Genomic DNA, 16257 nt, shown 5'->3' with positions numbered 1-16257 from the left:
CTGGTGAGTGACAGCCCCACCTGCTTAGGTGCCCCCAGTCCCACACCTGTTGCCATCATCCTGCACCAGGAAGCTGCACCTCGGATTGTGTACATTTCCCTCAACGTGATTTAATCATCCACGCAATCCACTTTTCGTCTTTAAAAAAGTTATTTGGGCTATCCAGAATCAACATGCAACAGGAATACAGCTCAATGTGCTCCATTCTTTCCCAGATAAGGATTGTAGTCTCCACCTTTTCAGTTGGAATTAGCATAACAATCCACTGGGGTTTACTCACTGGAGGAAATACCTGGAGTCCTCTTTAAGCACTGCTTAATTACATCCTGTTATTTATCCCTTTTATTAGAGGTTAACTAATTAGCACCCAGCCAACTCCATTTTTAATCTAATGTATTTCTCTTTCTCTCCAGACTGCCCATGTCCTGTGTCCTCTATGTTAGAAAGCCTTGAACCAGGTGACAAGCTAAGAGTCTGTCTTCTCTTCTAGGTGACCAAGGCCCCCTTTTCAAGGCCCATCCAGCTGCCCCTGCCTTGGGTCTGAGCCATATCCTCTTTAGCCCTGGGTTTCATTTGTTGCAGTGAAAAAGGACCCAGGCTTTGGAGCCAGACAAATGTGGGTTTCAATGTTAGCTTGGCCATTTAGCAGCTCAGGAACTTTGGGTAAGTTCTGGTTTTCTCTTTTCACATCTTTTCAATGGGATGGTTACTAACACGTAGACTAATTATTCAGAATGTTACTCAACAAATCTTACTCCATTTCTCTTAGAGAAATTTTTAAGAAGCTAAGAGATGTCTGTGAGGCAGCATTTCTAATTTATACATCATCCTCTCCACGGATGTGCCATTGGCAAAACTCCAAGTGTAACTGGAAAGCACAGGTGGGTTCTTGTGTCATCAAGTCAGGCTGCTCCGTGGGCCCAGCTGTTAACCCAAGTGTTTGCCCATCAGCCAATGTGACATAAAGGACTCCTGGATTCTTTCCACTGCTCCCACTATCCTGGACTGCTCCATCCCCTCTCCTCCCAGTTTCCTGTGTCTCAGTACCTCCCTCCATTTATACAAGCACAAATCTCACTGAACCCTTCTGTGACCACTTTAGCAAGAAAGGCAATCCTTCTCTCTAGTTTTCTCCAACCATTACTGCCTTTCACTTATCTATTTCTTACTGTTTTCTGCACAGTGCTTGTCTTTTCACCAGAGTTGTGTGAGAAATTTTCTTGACACAGCAGTAGCCTCTAGTTCCACTAATGGGCAACCTATCTGCCTTAGTCATTCTGGCTGCTATAACAGAAGTACCAAGGAGTGAGTGGCTTAAACATTTGTTTCCCACAGTTCTGGAGGCTGGGAAGTCCAATATCAAGGTTCCGGCAGATCTGATGTCTGGTGAGGACCTGTTTCCTGGTGCATATCTTCGTAATGTAACTCACAGGCCAGAAAGGGCGAGAGAACTCCCTGGGGTCCTTTTATAAGTGCACTAATTCCACTCATGAGGGCTCCCCCTTCATGACCTCACCCCCTCCTAAATACCCCACCAGGATCCTAATACCATTGCCTTGGGGGTTGGGACTTCAACATATGAATTTTGAGGGGACACAAACATTCAGTCTCTAGCATACTACTTGCTCCTATACTTAGGTTTCCTCATTTTGTGTAGCAGAATGGAGTCACCTTAGATATTGCAGCAGATTCACGTACAACCCCTGTCCATATTATCTGCCAAGCAACTCTATCAGCTCTGATCATGTACTTTGACAGAATTTCTACAATCCTCTGGCCAAGCTATGGCGAATAACTGGACCAGGGATACTGTAACTCACTGATTGCTATGATTGTGCTCAGAAAATAGCCGAGAACCCTCCGTCTCCCTGCCTGGCACCCGCCAGCCTCTCTGCTCCATCTGTGATCTTAACACATCTTTCCAACACCCTACTCCACACACAATCACTGTTGCTGGCTTCTCTGGCCACCATTTCCTGCTCCTCTGATGTGGTTTTTGATGTATGCTGCCAGGGTACCCAGGGCTACTTCTCTGGAGAGACCCACCCAGACCCTCAGCCTCTGGACTAGTCCACCCAACCAGCTGTCCCTGGGCCCCCTTGGCTCCACCAACAGTCCAGGAGCATCAGGCACTTTCCAAATCCTCCCCGGAACAGGCAGCTTTAATCCTCTCATGTTCTCTACAAGCACTTCTGACCAACGGAGCTGCTTCCGCTCAACTGCTCAACCAAGGCTCACAAACAGGGTCACTCTGAAATGCGCTTATGCGAGTCGTTGTTGGTTTAGAGCAGAATCCAGGCAGGAGGGTGTACAGGCACTTCCTGGCCCCAGGCATAAACACCACATATATTTTTTTCCCTTTCAGAAGGGATATTTTTCGTGCTCATAATGAAGTGTGGTCAGAACATATTCTCTTCTAGAATATTAGGTCAGCCAGAGGTTTTTCCTTCTGTTTTATACATGTGAATAAAAATGGGACTCAGCAAAGCATGCCGTTAAATATTTCACCCATGTGTCAGCAGATGCAATTCTAGAGCAGACACTTTTTTTTCTGGGGTGATGTTGTTGATTTAAAGGGAAAGGTGGGAGATTAGCAAACACCTGTGCCTTTAGCAGTAGCTTCAGTCTTTGGGTTGGGAAAAACACAGAAATATCTAAATGTTATTTAACATCTAAATAATTATCTAGAAATGGTAAGGATTTCCACTTGGAAGTTAACAAGTCTGAAGTAAACAAAACTGCAGAATGCTGAAAATATTAGGTTCTTTTTTGTCTTATGAGGACTCCTGTTTCTGTCCCTTCTCTCCAGTTGACAAAGGAATCAAGAAAAATGCTGGAGATGGACTTGAACATTCCCTGTAGGGCAGCCCTGGCAAAGGCTTTTTCCATATTAAATTGCCCAAGACCTTGCACTGCAGAAGGTGTATATGCATGTGTACATATATACACTTACATATACACATATGTGTGTGTATTACATTTATTTTTCCTTCTTGAAACACCCATTTCCAATCTCCCTCTCTATACCAGGCCTCATTTTTGTAAAACCCATTGTTCCTTCCCCACCCCTTACAATTGAAAGGGGTTTTCTTCTGCCCACTTTGTGTGAAGGTTAACTCATTCACTCGTGACAGGATGCATGCAAATTCAACGCTCACAAAATTCAGAGACCGATTTTCTTCCACCCCTAGCCTGGGTTTCCTCACCTGTTGATGCATCTTCCATTCACTATCATTTTGGAAGGTCAGCCACCATCACCGGGTGATGATTGACAGGCTGGAACGCAGGTGGGGCAGGCAGCACCGAGGAGCACTGCAGAGCAGGAGATCAGCTGCTCACATTAGGCCATAAGATGAAGTGCCAGACATCCCCACGAGTCAGCACCTCAAGGTCAGCTCGTGTCTGTCTCTCTGACTCCTCCTGCACACCTTCAAGTCCTGTTTTGAGGGGAGGCAGAGGCAGTTGTTTCCAGGGTAATTACAATGACAAGATGGGTTGACAGACATAGGCCATACGCTGTTTAGTGGCCAAAGTATCCCATAAGCTAAGGGATTCTGTGGACACCTGCAATTCCCAACCTCCCTGCCTACTTCTTGGATGGCTAAGGCGCCACTGTGAAGAGAGGTCAGTGTAAAATACCCTGCACAGGATCTAGAACAAGGAACACTCAGTAAATGAGGACTCATCTCAGTCTGCCCGGGCTGCCTAACGAAGGACCACAGACTGAGTGGCTTAGAGAACAGGTATTTATTTCCTCACAGTTCTGGAGGCCAGAAGTTGAGATCAGGGTGTGGGCAGGGGTGGTTTCTTCTGAGTCCTCTCCTTGGTTGGTAGATGGCCTCACGTGAACTTTCCTCTGTGTATCTGTATCCTAATCTCTTCTTCTTATAAGGGCACCAGTCACATTGAATTAGGGCCCACCCTGATGTCCTCATTTTTCACTTAATTACCTCTTTCAAAACCTGGTCTCCAAATATATCACATTCTGAGGTACTGGGAGTTTGGAAATTAACATATGAATTTTGGTGATGCAACAGAACTGTTGTTAACTTTTCCCAGGAAGAGGCTTTCACCCCTCAAATTGTTCTTCGTGATCCTCTCCCCCAGGAGGTAGCTCTGCGTAGGCTCTGGCATCAGCCAAAGGTGGACTTGGACCCCAGCTGGATCCTTTCTAGCTGTGTGACCTTAGGTAGGTTACTTAATATCTCTGAGGTCAGTTTCCTCTGCTGGGAAACAGGGACAAAATATACACTCCTCAGGATAAGCCTGAGGATCCAATGAGATGATATCAAAGAGCCTGGCTTGATACCTGGCTCAGTACCCGGACCCCCTACCTTTTTTCCCTCTGGACTCATTCACTTCTCTGAGGTCCCCAAGAACATCCCATCCAGAGATCAGACAGATGCATTTGTTTCTGCTCAGATAAGCAGCTGCCTGCTGGGCCAATTGCTATGCTGACCCTGGGACATCCTGGAACCTCCAGGGAAGGATCTCAGTCCCCCGGGGCCCTCATCTCTTCCTGGTTCCACATGCACAGCTGAACCTGCTCATTCAGCTCCTGGCCTGGGTTGGGGGTGGGGACAGGCTAGGGAGCCTCACCTCCAAGGGCACCTGTCTTCAAACAAGCAGGGGGCAGGGTGTAGATGTCAGAGCGGCGGGAGACTGAAATTAGGAGGCTCCAGGTTTGGATTGCAGCCAAGGCGAAAGCCACTTGCACCAGTTGTAAGACTCCAGTGACTCTGGCAATTCCCCAGGCTGGGGAAGATGACCTGTCACTTGTCAGAAGGGTCAGAAGCAATTGCTCAGAGCAGTGGAGGAGAAGGAGGAGACAAGGAGAGGGCCAGATTTGCTGGGAGAGCTTGGCTCTCCTTGCTGGGGAAGGCACAGAGGACGGCCCTGAATTCAGAGAAGTTTCTCAATCAGAAGGAGCTTCGCAGGGCAGCTAGAATCAGTCCCTTACAAGTTGTGTCCCCACATCCATCTCTCCCACACTTGCCCGCTGGCTCCGCTGAGGTGGGGACTCTGGTGGGCAGCCCCCTCTGGCAGAGGAATGAGGGAGAAGGAAGAGGTCAGCCCTGTAAGGCAAGTCTGTTGTGCTTGGCAGAGGTGGTAGTGTCAGGGTTATTTGGGTGTTGTGTTCATAGCACCCCCTTTCTTCCCAAGACAACAGGAAGTAGACACAGGTTAGGGAAGCAATGGACACTCCGTAGCCCGAGTGTCTTTGCTGGGGGCGGGCGAGGAAGGAAACAGGAAGAGGGCTTTCCAGTCTCTCCCAGCTTATCTGTTAAAGACACAGATGTCTCCCAGCCCTCCTGTCCCTTAGCCCAGTCCAGCTCTGTGTCCGGAGCCCTTTCCCCACCAGCTGGCAGGCCCTGGGCTTGGCTGGGTGGCCCAGGCCTGGCCCTTCACCGTGATTTCCCGATCTCTGCTCCACATCTCTCCTGGGCCTGGGCTCTTGCTGCCTGACTCTTATTTCCCTTGGCTGGGTCTGGTGGTCAGGACTTTCCCACATGGGGCTAGATGCTGCCCGTTGAACTCTCACCTCCTGGATATGGGGCTGCTCTATCTGCTGGGATTGAAAGGCCCTGCACCCCAAGAGTAACCCCCTTCGCATGCCGCTAGCAGCTGGAGGTGTGCTGGAGCTAGCTAGCCACTGTCCTCTCACCACAAGACTTTGTGTTTCCTGCCCTTCCCTCCTTCTCCCCCTAGTGGCTGGCCTGCCACTGTGGAGTCAAGTGTGCCTCCTGGCTAAGCCCACAAGCCCTAGGGTCTGGGAGAGTGTCAGTGTGGGAGATGCACACGGCAGTGGGCTATAGACCAACTGCGGGCGCCCCCTGAGCCGTCTGTGACCTCTCCCACTCTCTTCTCCCATATTTCCTGGCAGCTTGCCCATCTGTCTCACTGTCTCTGAGCATAGACTTTTACCACCTCTCACCTGGATACTGCCCCGGCCTCCTAACTTGTCCCCCTGTCTTTCTTGCTTCTGTGAACCCTACACACTGCTGCTGGATTAATGTTCTGAAACACAGCTCTAATCATATTTCCTGATTACGAATGTTTCTGATTCTTGCCGGCCACATTCCAAGTGTCTGCAGCAGAACCTCTACCTCCTTTCTCAACGTCAACCCTTGGTCTGGAGTCACCCTTGGCTCCGTGTCTTCCTTGGATGTGCTCAGTATTTCTTTCTTGAGTACTCTGGCTCACACTGTTCACTCTGCCCCAGATCTCTTCTCCTGGGACTCTTGAGACAGTTTAAGAAAGATCTCACCTTGGAGCCTTGTGCATGCACAAGTTTGCTGCCGGTGTGCTCCCCAATCACCTCCCCCCAGAGACTTATGCAACCTCCCCGGATCTGGCTGAGAACTGCCCCACGCCTGAGTGATGCAAAACCAGAGTCATAACCTATCTCAAGAGAGACTTCAAACTTCACTTCTGAATCAATGGGAAATTTGGACAAAACTTCTTTTCTCCATCACTTTCAATTTCAGTTCAGGAAGACTCACTGAGCCTTCTTCAAAGATATGGTTCTCCTTGCCTGGCAAACAATAAATTCATGTCTATACATTCAGACTACCCTCGTGGTCTTGTTCCATGACAAGACCATAGTCAATGTTTTCTTGATTTTTCCAGCCAAAAGTAATCCTCTTGTTTCTCCAACTCCTTCAGCATCTCATGAAGCATGCCTTTATCTTCTTTTATGCATTCACTTAACAAATATCCAGGCATTGTTATGATACCAGACACAATTATTTACACTGGGTTATGGTAGTGAACAAAACAGACAAAGACAAAAATCCTAATCTCATGGCACTTACATCATCCACAGATAGAGACAGACAATAAACACACAAAAGTAACATATATCATATGTTAGATGTTGATAGGTCATGAAGAAAAATAAAGCAAGAACAAAGATACAGACCGTGGGAGGATGGTCAAAATTTTATATAAGAGTGTCTTATAAACTCGACCTAAGCTGTTTTGAGTATGCTCAATTCTTAGGGTTTTTTGGTAAATGGTGGCAGCCACTAAGAAATCTTAGGTGGGGGTTAGCCACCCGACCAAATGTCACTGTGGGGAAATAAAAGTACAACCCAAGCCAGATGCTGCTTATGACATCTACTAACCAAATAATTGTTAGCAAAGCAGGCCTGAAATTCTTCACAGGACTTGTTCTGGATTCCCATTGACGTTTCCATATTTCCAAGGTTTTGTGCCTTCTTGCTGGGATCATGCACCACAAATCCCTCCAAGCCAACATTTGGATACCAGACAGAGTAGGGATCAAATCCGGTGCACCCTTTTAGGTAAGAGTAGGGAGTCCCTAAATGATTGCAGCCAATTATTAGAGCCAGTCTCCAGTAATTCTACCTAAGGAAGCCAATACTTCACTTTCACTGTGCTTCTTAACATGTTGCTAGTTTCACCAACAAAGGTTTATCTTTTAAATTTAGTGCACTAATCAGCAAAGTGTTGGTTGTTGCTTAAGACGGGGTAATAGAAATTCTTTGAGTGGCAGCCTCGAAGCACGGACTCTTCTGGTAGAATACCAGCTGCGTAGTCCTGGACTGTGCTTTTTTTTTTTTTTTAAATTAAAGTATAGCTGATTCACAATGTTCTATTTGTTTTAGGTAAACAACACAGTGATTTGATATTTTGACAGATTATACTCCATTTCAAGTTATTATAAAATATGGACTCTATTCCCTGTGCTGTACGTCACACCCTTGTATCTTATTTATTTTATATCTAGTAGTTTGTACCTTTTAATCCCCTTCGCCTATCTTGCCCCTCCCCAACAAACTGCGCTTTTTTGATGGCACATTAACTGACTGTCTCTAGAATTAAAATTTAAATGAGCTGGCACATACATAATACCTCACTGACTGTACTCAAGTATTTTAAAGTAAATTACAACTATTATAACAGGTGTTGAGGAAAGACCTCACTGGGAAAGGGATGGCTCAAAAGACTTGAAGGTGGTGGGCTTGACCCAGTCACATTGTGGGAAACATTCCTCGTTGAAGGAGTAGTAAGTACAATACCCCTGAGACAGGAGTGTGCCTGAGCTGTTTGAAGAACACCAAAGAGGCCAGTGTGGCTGAAGCTGACCATGGAGGGAGGGAGAGAGCAGTGGGCAGATGGTGCCAGGAAAGCAACAGCACCAGATCCTGCGCAGCCTTGCAAGCCATGTGAGTGAGATGTAAGCCACTGCAGAGTTTTGCACAGAAGAGTAACATGATCTGGCTTCGGTTTTTCATCAGATCAATCAGGTCACCTTGCTGAGAATAGACTGATGGGGACAAAGACAAAACCAAGGAGACTAGTTAAGCATCAGTGAAATAGTCCAGGTGAGACTGACCAGGACAGTGAGAAGTGGTCAGATTCTGCATGTACACTGCAAGTAGAGCAGCAGGATGTGGTGATGGATTGGCGGTGGGTAGAAGAGAAAGAGAGAACTCAAAGTTGACAAAGCTGTTTGTATTGAGCAACCATAAGGCTGGAGTTGCAGTTCACTGACATGGGGAAGAGGGCAGGAGAAGGTATTGGGGCGGACAGATCAGGATTTCAGTTGAACAAGTTTGAAAGGTGGAGTGGTATTGTGGAGTAGACAGTAGATATAAAAGCCTTACGTTCAACAGAGAAGGACAGGCAGGAGTTATATCTTTGGGAGTAATCAACAAAGAGATGGTGCTTAAAGCCATGACTCTGGATAAGGTACCCTCATAGAGACAGACAGAAAGTGGACAGAAAAGAGAAGTCCCAAGACCAAGCTCTAAGACTCTCTAGCATGAAGCGGTTAGATAGACCAGGAAGAACTAGCAAAAGATTATGAGAAGGAGCCACCAATGAGATGAACACCAGGAGATGGAGTGTCCCAGGAACCAGGGGAAGACAGTGATCAAGTAGGAGGGCAATCAGCCATGAAGATGAGGACTGAGATCTGACCACTGAGTTTAACAACATGGAGGTCACCGCAGCCCTTGATGGGAAGTGGTGCAGACAAGCAGTTGGCTGGGGTGGATTCAAGAGGATGGGATGAGCAGAATTGGAGGCATGAGTATAAACCACTCTTCCAATCAGTATTACTGAAAAGGGCCAGAGAAAAATGGGAGGTAATAGCACCTTTACAGTGTTATTTGCATTAAGTCAATCCCATATTTCTTGACCATCTAATACATGCTAGAGATGGGCTTGAAATAAACAAAGCTGGAGCCATGTCTCCCACCGGGAGCCACCAGCCAGCAGAGGAAATTCAGCTACAGTGACAGTGTTTTAGTAACGGATTGTACTAAGTTCTATGGGCATAGAAAGAGGCAGGGACAAACAGTGGGTAAGCTCAGGGAAGTGGCAACTGATCTTGGAGGAAGGGTGGTGGGGCTGGTAGAGTCAGGGAAGAAAGTTGTTCTCAGCAGAAGGAGGTGAGTGCTGTGATTATGCCCAGTTTACAAGCAAGAAGAATGAGGCCTTCAGAGCTCAGGGCATTTCTGGAAGAGCTGGGATTGTGATGCAGGTGTCTTGGCCTTTTTCCTTACCGCTCTGTGGTGTGTACAGGTGTAAGGGAACAAAGACAGCACATAATGGGGACTCAGGAACGAGTCTGGGGTGCAGCAAACCTCCTTGACTGGCCCAGAGGATCTGTGCCAGGCCAAGCAGAAGGGGAGCTTTCTAGGCTGTTGGTGGGACAGCTTTGATGGCTGCTCTCTTGGCCCTGGACAGTTGATTGCCAAAAGGGGGCCTTTCTGAGCACAGAAACCAGGGGAGAAGCATCAGGGAGGAAGCCGAGGTGGGCTGCAATTAGGGACCCCATCACCAGACCCTGAACACCAGGAGGATAACTGATAAGGGGCTTAGCAAACAGGGCAGCGGCAGGAGAACTGGGATGGGATGGGCCCCAGCAAAGGGCGTCTCCAAGGAGACCCAGCAGCTTTAGGGCCTGTCAGCCTGGCTGAATGGAGAAGGGGCTCCTTTTCACCTCCTGCGGGGCCTGAGCTAAATGAGTTTGTCTCCCAAGCTCAGTGTATTTGAAGCTGCTTCAGCCGCTGGTTTTCCCCTCCTCATCACACCCTCTGGAGATGCAGGAAGAAAATCAGCCCAGGAGTAGTGCCCAGTGCAGCAGGCCTTAGATTCCCCTCCTTCCATCTCTTACATAACCCTCCTGCTCTCTCCTTCCAGCCTGCACTCTTCAGCTACGGGTTCCTGTACTTGTGTTTGTGTGTTTCAACTCCGAGCAACTGCCCACAGGGGCCACCAGGGCCACGTCATGGACTATTCAGCTGAGCGCTGAAGGCGGAGCTCCTGACTCATCCTGCCCTGGGCCTACAGAGCAGCTGGCCAGCTGCCTGGCCCCATCACTCTGCTGCCTCCGATGGCTCTTCCAGCCCCTCTCCACAGGCAGGCCCAGCCCCAGTGGGGAAAGGATCCCCGTATTGTAAAGAAGGCAATACAGTGTTACCCATTCAAACTAGAAATAATTCCTGACTCTCAAACGGGCCAGATGGAAGACTTTCCTAAGGTCTGGTTTGGGGCAGGGTTTGCAAAGGAAGACCCGAAGCCTTGCTTGGCCAGGTGGAAACAAGCTGACTCAGAAAGCTCATCCCTGTGATTACTCAGGGAAGACTGTCATTCAGCTTGAATTAAGGTTAATCCAAACCAGGGGGTCCTGGGACACACACATTTGTGAGCATAACTTGGCTGGTGGATTTGGGGAAAGGTACATTCTGGTGTCCACACTATCTACTTCCTCTGCTTATTATTTGAGATCCAAGCAGGAAAACAACAGGGAAGAGGGCTTGGGGGAAGCCAAGGGATAGCTGGTGCTTTCAGGCATAGTGTGCTACGATGTTCTCTAATCCGGCTGTGAATGAAAAATGTCGCCTGCCATTTAGGCAAACACAGGATGCTACAGCCATCAAGCCTTCAGTTACTGCAGCCACCCTCAATGATGCAACCTGAGGGGACTCAGGATGGGAAAGCACAGGATACTGGCCCTAGATATTAAAGGAATGATTTCCATGAGCCCAAGACTTTTGCATCGTCCCATATAGAAAAGCGCTAAATTCATAAACTTGAGATGTCTAGTTTTCTTTAATTAACAGTAATCTTTTGATGTTCTGACTACTTGGTTCTTGTTGCAAAATTCCTATATAACCTGGCTCCTCCCTTACCCCTTCGGAGCATTCCCTTAGAGCTATCTGAGAGGTTGACTCCTGAGCTTGAGTCCTCAGAAAGTCTACTGAAAAAAACATTATTCTCAGCTTTTAGTTTATGCATTTTTTTTTCAGTCAACATCACATTTCCTGGACACCGCCCTACAGCAGATGGAGATGGTGGAACTTGGCCAGGCATTTCACCTGGCCAGTATATTCTTTTTTGCCCACAGCAACATGATTTTCCTTTAGGGAAATAAGCTTTCCCTCAGTCATGGTGGGATTGTCAGTCAAGCTGCCTGCCTGTGATGGACATACAGGGTGGCAAATCAGACTCTCTTTCTCTTGAGTAGACATGAGATCAGCTGCACAGATTTGTCCCCGTGGGCCTATCCATGTGATGCTGCTCCTCAGATCCCAGATGGCTCTGACTCCTGTCCTTTTCCTGCTTGATTATTCAGTTCTTCCTCCTATTCTGGGAACTACCCTGTATCCTACAACACATTCGTTTTCTTACTGAGATTATCCAGAGTTGTTTTCTGTTGCTGGCAACCTTAGAACTGTAAGTGATAGGAAAGCTAATCTGCAGCTTGTCCTTGGACCTGATCCTGCACAGGGACAGGCTGACATAGGAGGCTCACAGGAGCCAAGAACCCTGCTGTCCCCAGTGATGGTGGAGCCCCGGAGAGAGGTGGGGCCTGCTAACAGAGCCACTCAGCTGCACTGTGATGTCCACTGAATAAATGCCTGCCCCCACTTCTTTGCTGTGTGCTCAACATGGCCATGAAGAAAATCCCTTCCTATTTTGGACTGCAGTTTCCAAAACATTTTCACCTTATCTGTGTCCTGGGTGGAGGAGCTCGAGTTTCTCTCCGAAGGAGAGAACCCAGCCTCCCAGCGCTGACTCCTCACAGGGCCAGGCTCCAAGGTGGCTGTCTCCCTTCTTGCCCTTCTTCTCCCTTCCAAAACAGCTCACCCAAGAGCCCTGGAGGTAGGTTAGCACTAGGAGAAAAGGAGAGTGTATGGCAGAGAGGAAAGAACCAGACAAATCTATCAGCTGCAGCTCTGCCACCTGCAGAGACGTGGCCAGTTTTGCTCACTGTTCCATCTGCAATGGCGGCGGCGCCTACTGACTGCCCAACGGAGGGTCATTCTCAAATGAACCCGCTCCTAAACTGGGCCCTCCTTTTCCCCTCTGAATGTCCACGACACCCTATCTCTGAACCTCCCTGGCTGTCGCACCCATCACTGTAGTTCTGCAACATGCTGCCCTAGGAGGCAGTATGCCCTCTCCATCAAGGTGTTCAAGTTGAGTTTGGAAGACCATCTGACAAGGCAGTTTTAAGAAGATTCAAGCTCAAGATGGGAAGTTGGGCTAAATGAACTCTAAGATCCCTTCTAACTTGTGTTTGATTATTCTGTATCTGTTTCTTGTTTTAACTTTAAAATGTTTTTTGTGAATTTTTCAAGCATACAGAAAAGTACACAAATAATAAAGTAACTGACAAACACCTGTCAGATTTAAACCTCTTGCCATGTTTTTCCAGATTCAAATAAACTCTCTGCAGATTTGTATGTGTGTGTTAATTAAATATGTACTGAGGTACAATTTACATATAAAAAGTACAAAGATTTTGAGCATACAGTGTGGTAAGTTTTGACAACTGTGTACACATATGTAACTACCACCCCAGACAAGATACGGAATTTTCTCTCATGTATCTTTTTCAGTTAATCCCCCCTGCCAGAGGCAATCACTGTTCTGATTTCTCTCACCATAGATTAGTTTTGCCTGATCTAGAACTTTCTATAAATAGAATCATATGGAATGAATTCTTTTGTCCCTGACCTCTTTTGCTCATCATAATGTTTTTGGGATTCTTCCATGATGCTGCAAGTATCAGTACCTGATTCCTTTTTATTTCTGAGTAATGTTCCATTGGATGAATATACCACAGTGTATTCACCCAATAATGGACCTTTGGATAACATATTTACCCAACATAAATGAAGGCATACATCAACAAAAAGAACAGTATAAGTATATTCATAGCATCTTTTCTCATGATAGCTCCAAATTGGAAACAACCCAAGTGGGTGTTCTATTTTTATATGAGCATCTTTCTTTCTAGACGATGAGGACAGGATGCTCCCTGATTCATCTGTGTACCCTCTGTGATTTGAACATAATAGAAGAATAAATAAGTCTTTGTTGAATGGATGAAAGGCAGAGGAAGGAGAAGAGTTCTCCAAACCTAGGGCAAGAGATGAGGGGTAAGGTCAGCTCAACTAGGTGTAAGACAGAATGTCAGCAGGGAACATGTAGGTGTTTGTTCACCCAGGAGCCTCAATGCTAAGCTCATATCCTAGCACAGGGTAAGTGTTCAGGATATATATGTTGAATAAATGAAAAGAAGTAATCATGCTGTGGAGTGTTGAAATCACTAGGTCCTCTTCTTTTCAGACCATCCTAACTTCCACAGCAACCTTGCTTAGTGGAAAGACACACCCACCAGGGTACAGGGACAAAGGGACAGTGGCAAAGAGAGAGAAAGGCCTAGAGGTAAGGTCTGGAGATAAGGAAGAGGAGATTTCCAGAAGATAAGGCAGATAAGGAAGAGGGAATAAGGAAGAGGAAGTTTCCAGAGTAAAGTTAAAATAAATTAAACTGGGCTCTCTCTCTTGCCCTTAACCTCATCGCTTTCATATTTGTCCCTGGTAGACCCAAGCAAGGGTTCCTCCCATCTAAGATCAAGAAATTTACTTGGAGAGCTTGAGGGACCTACCATGTCTAGGATGTCTTGCCCTTCTCACTTTCCATTACTTCTTCAGGCGTATGCTTTCAGATCTTCATGAAGGCATCAAACGAAGCCAGAGGATGAGCAGCTTTTCACTTACCCCAGCCAGGGGCTCCGACTCTTCAGCTCTTCAGGAAATCAAAGATTTGGCTGTGGATGGAAAGTTCATTTTACAAAGGATAGAAAATATGGCCTCATTTCAGTGTTTTTGTTTCAAGGCATGGATAAATATATTCCCTTAAATATCTTAACTTCAAGTCCTCTCAGGCAGGAATGAAAGGTTTCCAGAGAAGTAAAGAGAAGAGGAGGTTTACTGGGCTCTCTGACCCCAGTGTGACTCTTTACCGCAGAATTAACATATAAGGATCTAGAGATTTTTCCCTCTGATGCTCCAACTCTATCACTTGGCCTGGAAGCTGCAGGCACATTAATTTCCAGGAAGCAGTAGTGGGAAAAGGACACTAGGATTCCAAGTTCCTGCATCCTTCTGGTTGTACACCTAGCTATTTATACAACCTCAGGTAAGCCTGTTGCCTCACCTGTATAATGAGACGGCTGGATTAGACAATCTCCAAGACCCTCTTCCAGCTTGAAAATCTATGCTTCTAGGTTTACAAGCTCAAAGCCTTGATCCCACTGGTCCCACCACTATAAATGCACCGAGGGGAGATGTTCACAGCCATCTCCTGCAGCAAGCTCATGTGTTTTGAAGATTCACATGAATGTTTTAAAGACTACAACTCACTGTTCATTCCTATTGAGGTGATTTTCCTGTTTGCAATGTTTCCTTATTTGAGGTCCAATTCAGAAATGCTTTTAGTCAACTGTCAGTGTAGACGGAGAAAAATAATCTGGAAGATTTTCTGCTTTATATCCTTGTTGATAATACAAACAAGGCCCAACCGCCTTCAGAGGGTGGTGGAAGGCTAGGAAATTCTCATCCTTTCAGGGCTAAAAATAAGTATTTGTTGATGATCTGGACAATCTGATTGCTTGAAACAGCAGCAGCCTGAAGTCTTACACCACATGAAAGAGGAGGGTGCATTTCCCCGGCTGGGCCCAGGGACACCAGAGTTTAAGTTGACCTTTTGAAAAGGAACACTGAGAAACTTGGGTCTGTGGTTCCCATCCCCCACCTGAATTTTCTGGGCCCAGCACTGAATTTTACATGAAATATCCTAAGTACATCCTTTAAGCTGAACATCATTTATTTCCTGTTAGGATTTAAAGTGGATTATATATTCAGCCTGACCTTTAGAGAACTTATGATACGAGGAGGATTTCTAGGGATTCACTTTATGGAAGATCCTGGAGATTAAAGAGAGTTCAGTCAATAAAAAGTTTTTTTTCCTACTTGTCGACTGACAGAGCCATTGGTCTTGAATGATTCTGTTTGTTCACTTTGACCTTCCTCCTTTTTTTTCAAAAGAGGCCAAGACCTTTGGAAGAAGATGGACCTGGCCCCAGATTATGGCTTTGCCCCTCACCCGTTGTGGGACTGCTGCGGACACACCTAAGCCAGGCTTATCACTGGGCAAATGGCAGGGACCACTCAGAAAGATGGTGAGTATCTGGAGAGCAAAGTGGGCTGATGCCCCTTTCCCCACAGTGATGTTCCTAGTAACACTGAAAGCCACTCTTAGGCCAAATTCTGCCAAGCAGTCAAACGTTTATTATTAGCACGCTGGTACAACACAGTTGTAGAAGCTCTTCACCCAGCCTGTTTTGCAGTGCTCCAACAAAGACCATGCACAGCACATCTGCTCAGAGGTGTGGTGCGTCTTCTCGGTCAGCACGGAACTGGAGGGGCGTAGGACCCATAGGGATGCCCTTTGGCATTAAACTGCTGGACTTGCCCACTTTTTATGCCTCATTTATGCAAAAGCACCAGAGGCTGTGTCATATTTCTAATCAGTGACCTATTTGAGAATGCATCTCCCACTCATTTCACCAACAGAAATATTTCTAGCATCCCTTATGCTAATTAATAAACTCTTCAGTGTAGAGTTCCATACTGTAATTTAAGTGCTAAGTAACTCCTTCTGAAGATATTGGTCCTTGATTAGGGCACTTGATCTGTTAATCACACTTAAGTGTTGACTCCTGACTTGTCCTTGAATACTTACTACTGCCCTTCACAGTATACATTAGAGCTATCTTGTCTAACTATCGTAATGTTTCTGCTGCAGCATCCCTCATCCCTTGCCTTACTTCCAGGAAGAGAATCTTCACTGTTGCAGAGGGTTTGGAGGGCAATGCAGTTTCCTTCTTTTCTTCCCTCCCTGTGGAATCCAGGATGATTCTTTAAT

At 46.5% G+C, this 16257-nt stretch overlaps 1 long non-coding RNA gene across 4 annotated transcripts in view; it reads right to left on the bottom strand.

Moving 5' to 3' along the window:
* The window catches only part of LOC116285726 (uncharacterized), a 56189-nt gene that overhangs the window by 2141 nt on the left and 37791 nt on the right, over positions 1 to 16257 (bottom strand). For 3 of the 4 annotated variants that reach the window (XR_012064459.1, XR_012064458.1, XR_012064460.1), the window contains 2 exons: positions 13937 to 14098; positions 3207 to 3437 (listed from right to left, as the gene is read on the bottom strand). This is a non-coding gene — a long non-coding RNA (uncharacterized lncRNA). Of the gene's footprint in view, positions 1 to 3206; positions 3438 to 11984; positions 12153 to 13936; positions 14099 to 16257 lie in introns of all 4 variants that reach the window. The other variant, XR_012064461.1, reaches the window with a different exon arrangement.

Source organism: Vicugna pacos, chromosome 26, assembly GCF_048564905.1.
Source record: "Vicugna pacos chromosome 26, VicPac4, whole genome shotgun sequence".
NCBI lineage: Eukaryota > Metazoa > Chordata > Mammalia > Artiodactyla > Camelidae > Vicugna > Vicugna pacos.
The sequence above is the reverse complement of the archived record's forward strand: the minus strand, read 5'-3'. Positions and strand labels throughout refer to the sequence as shown.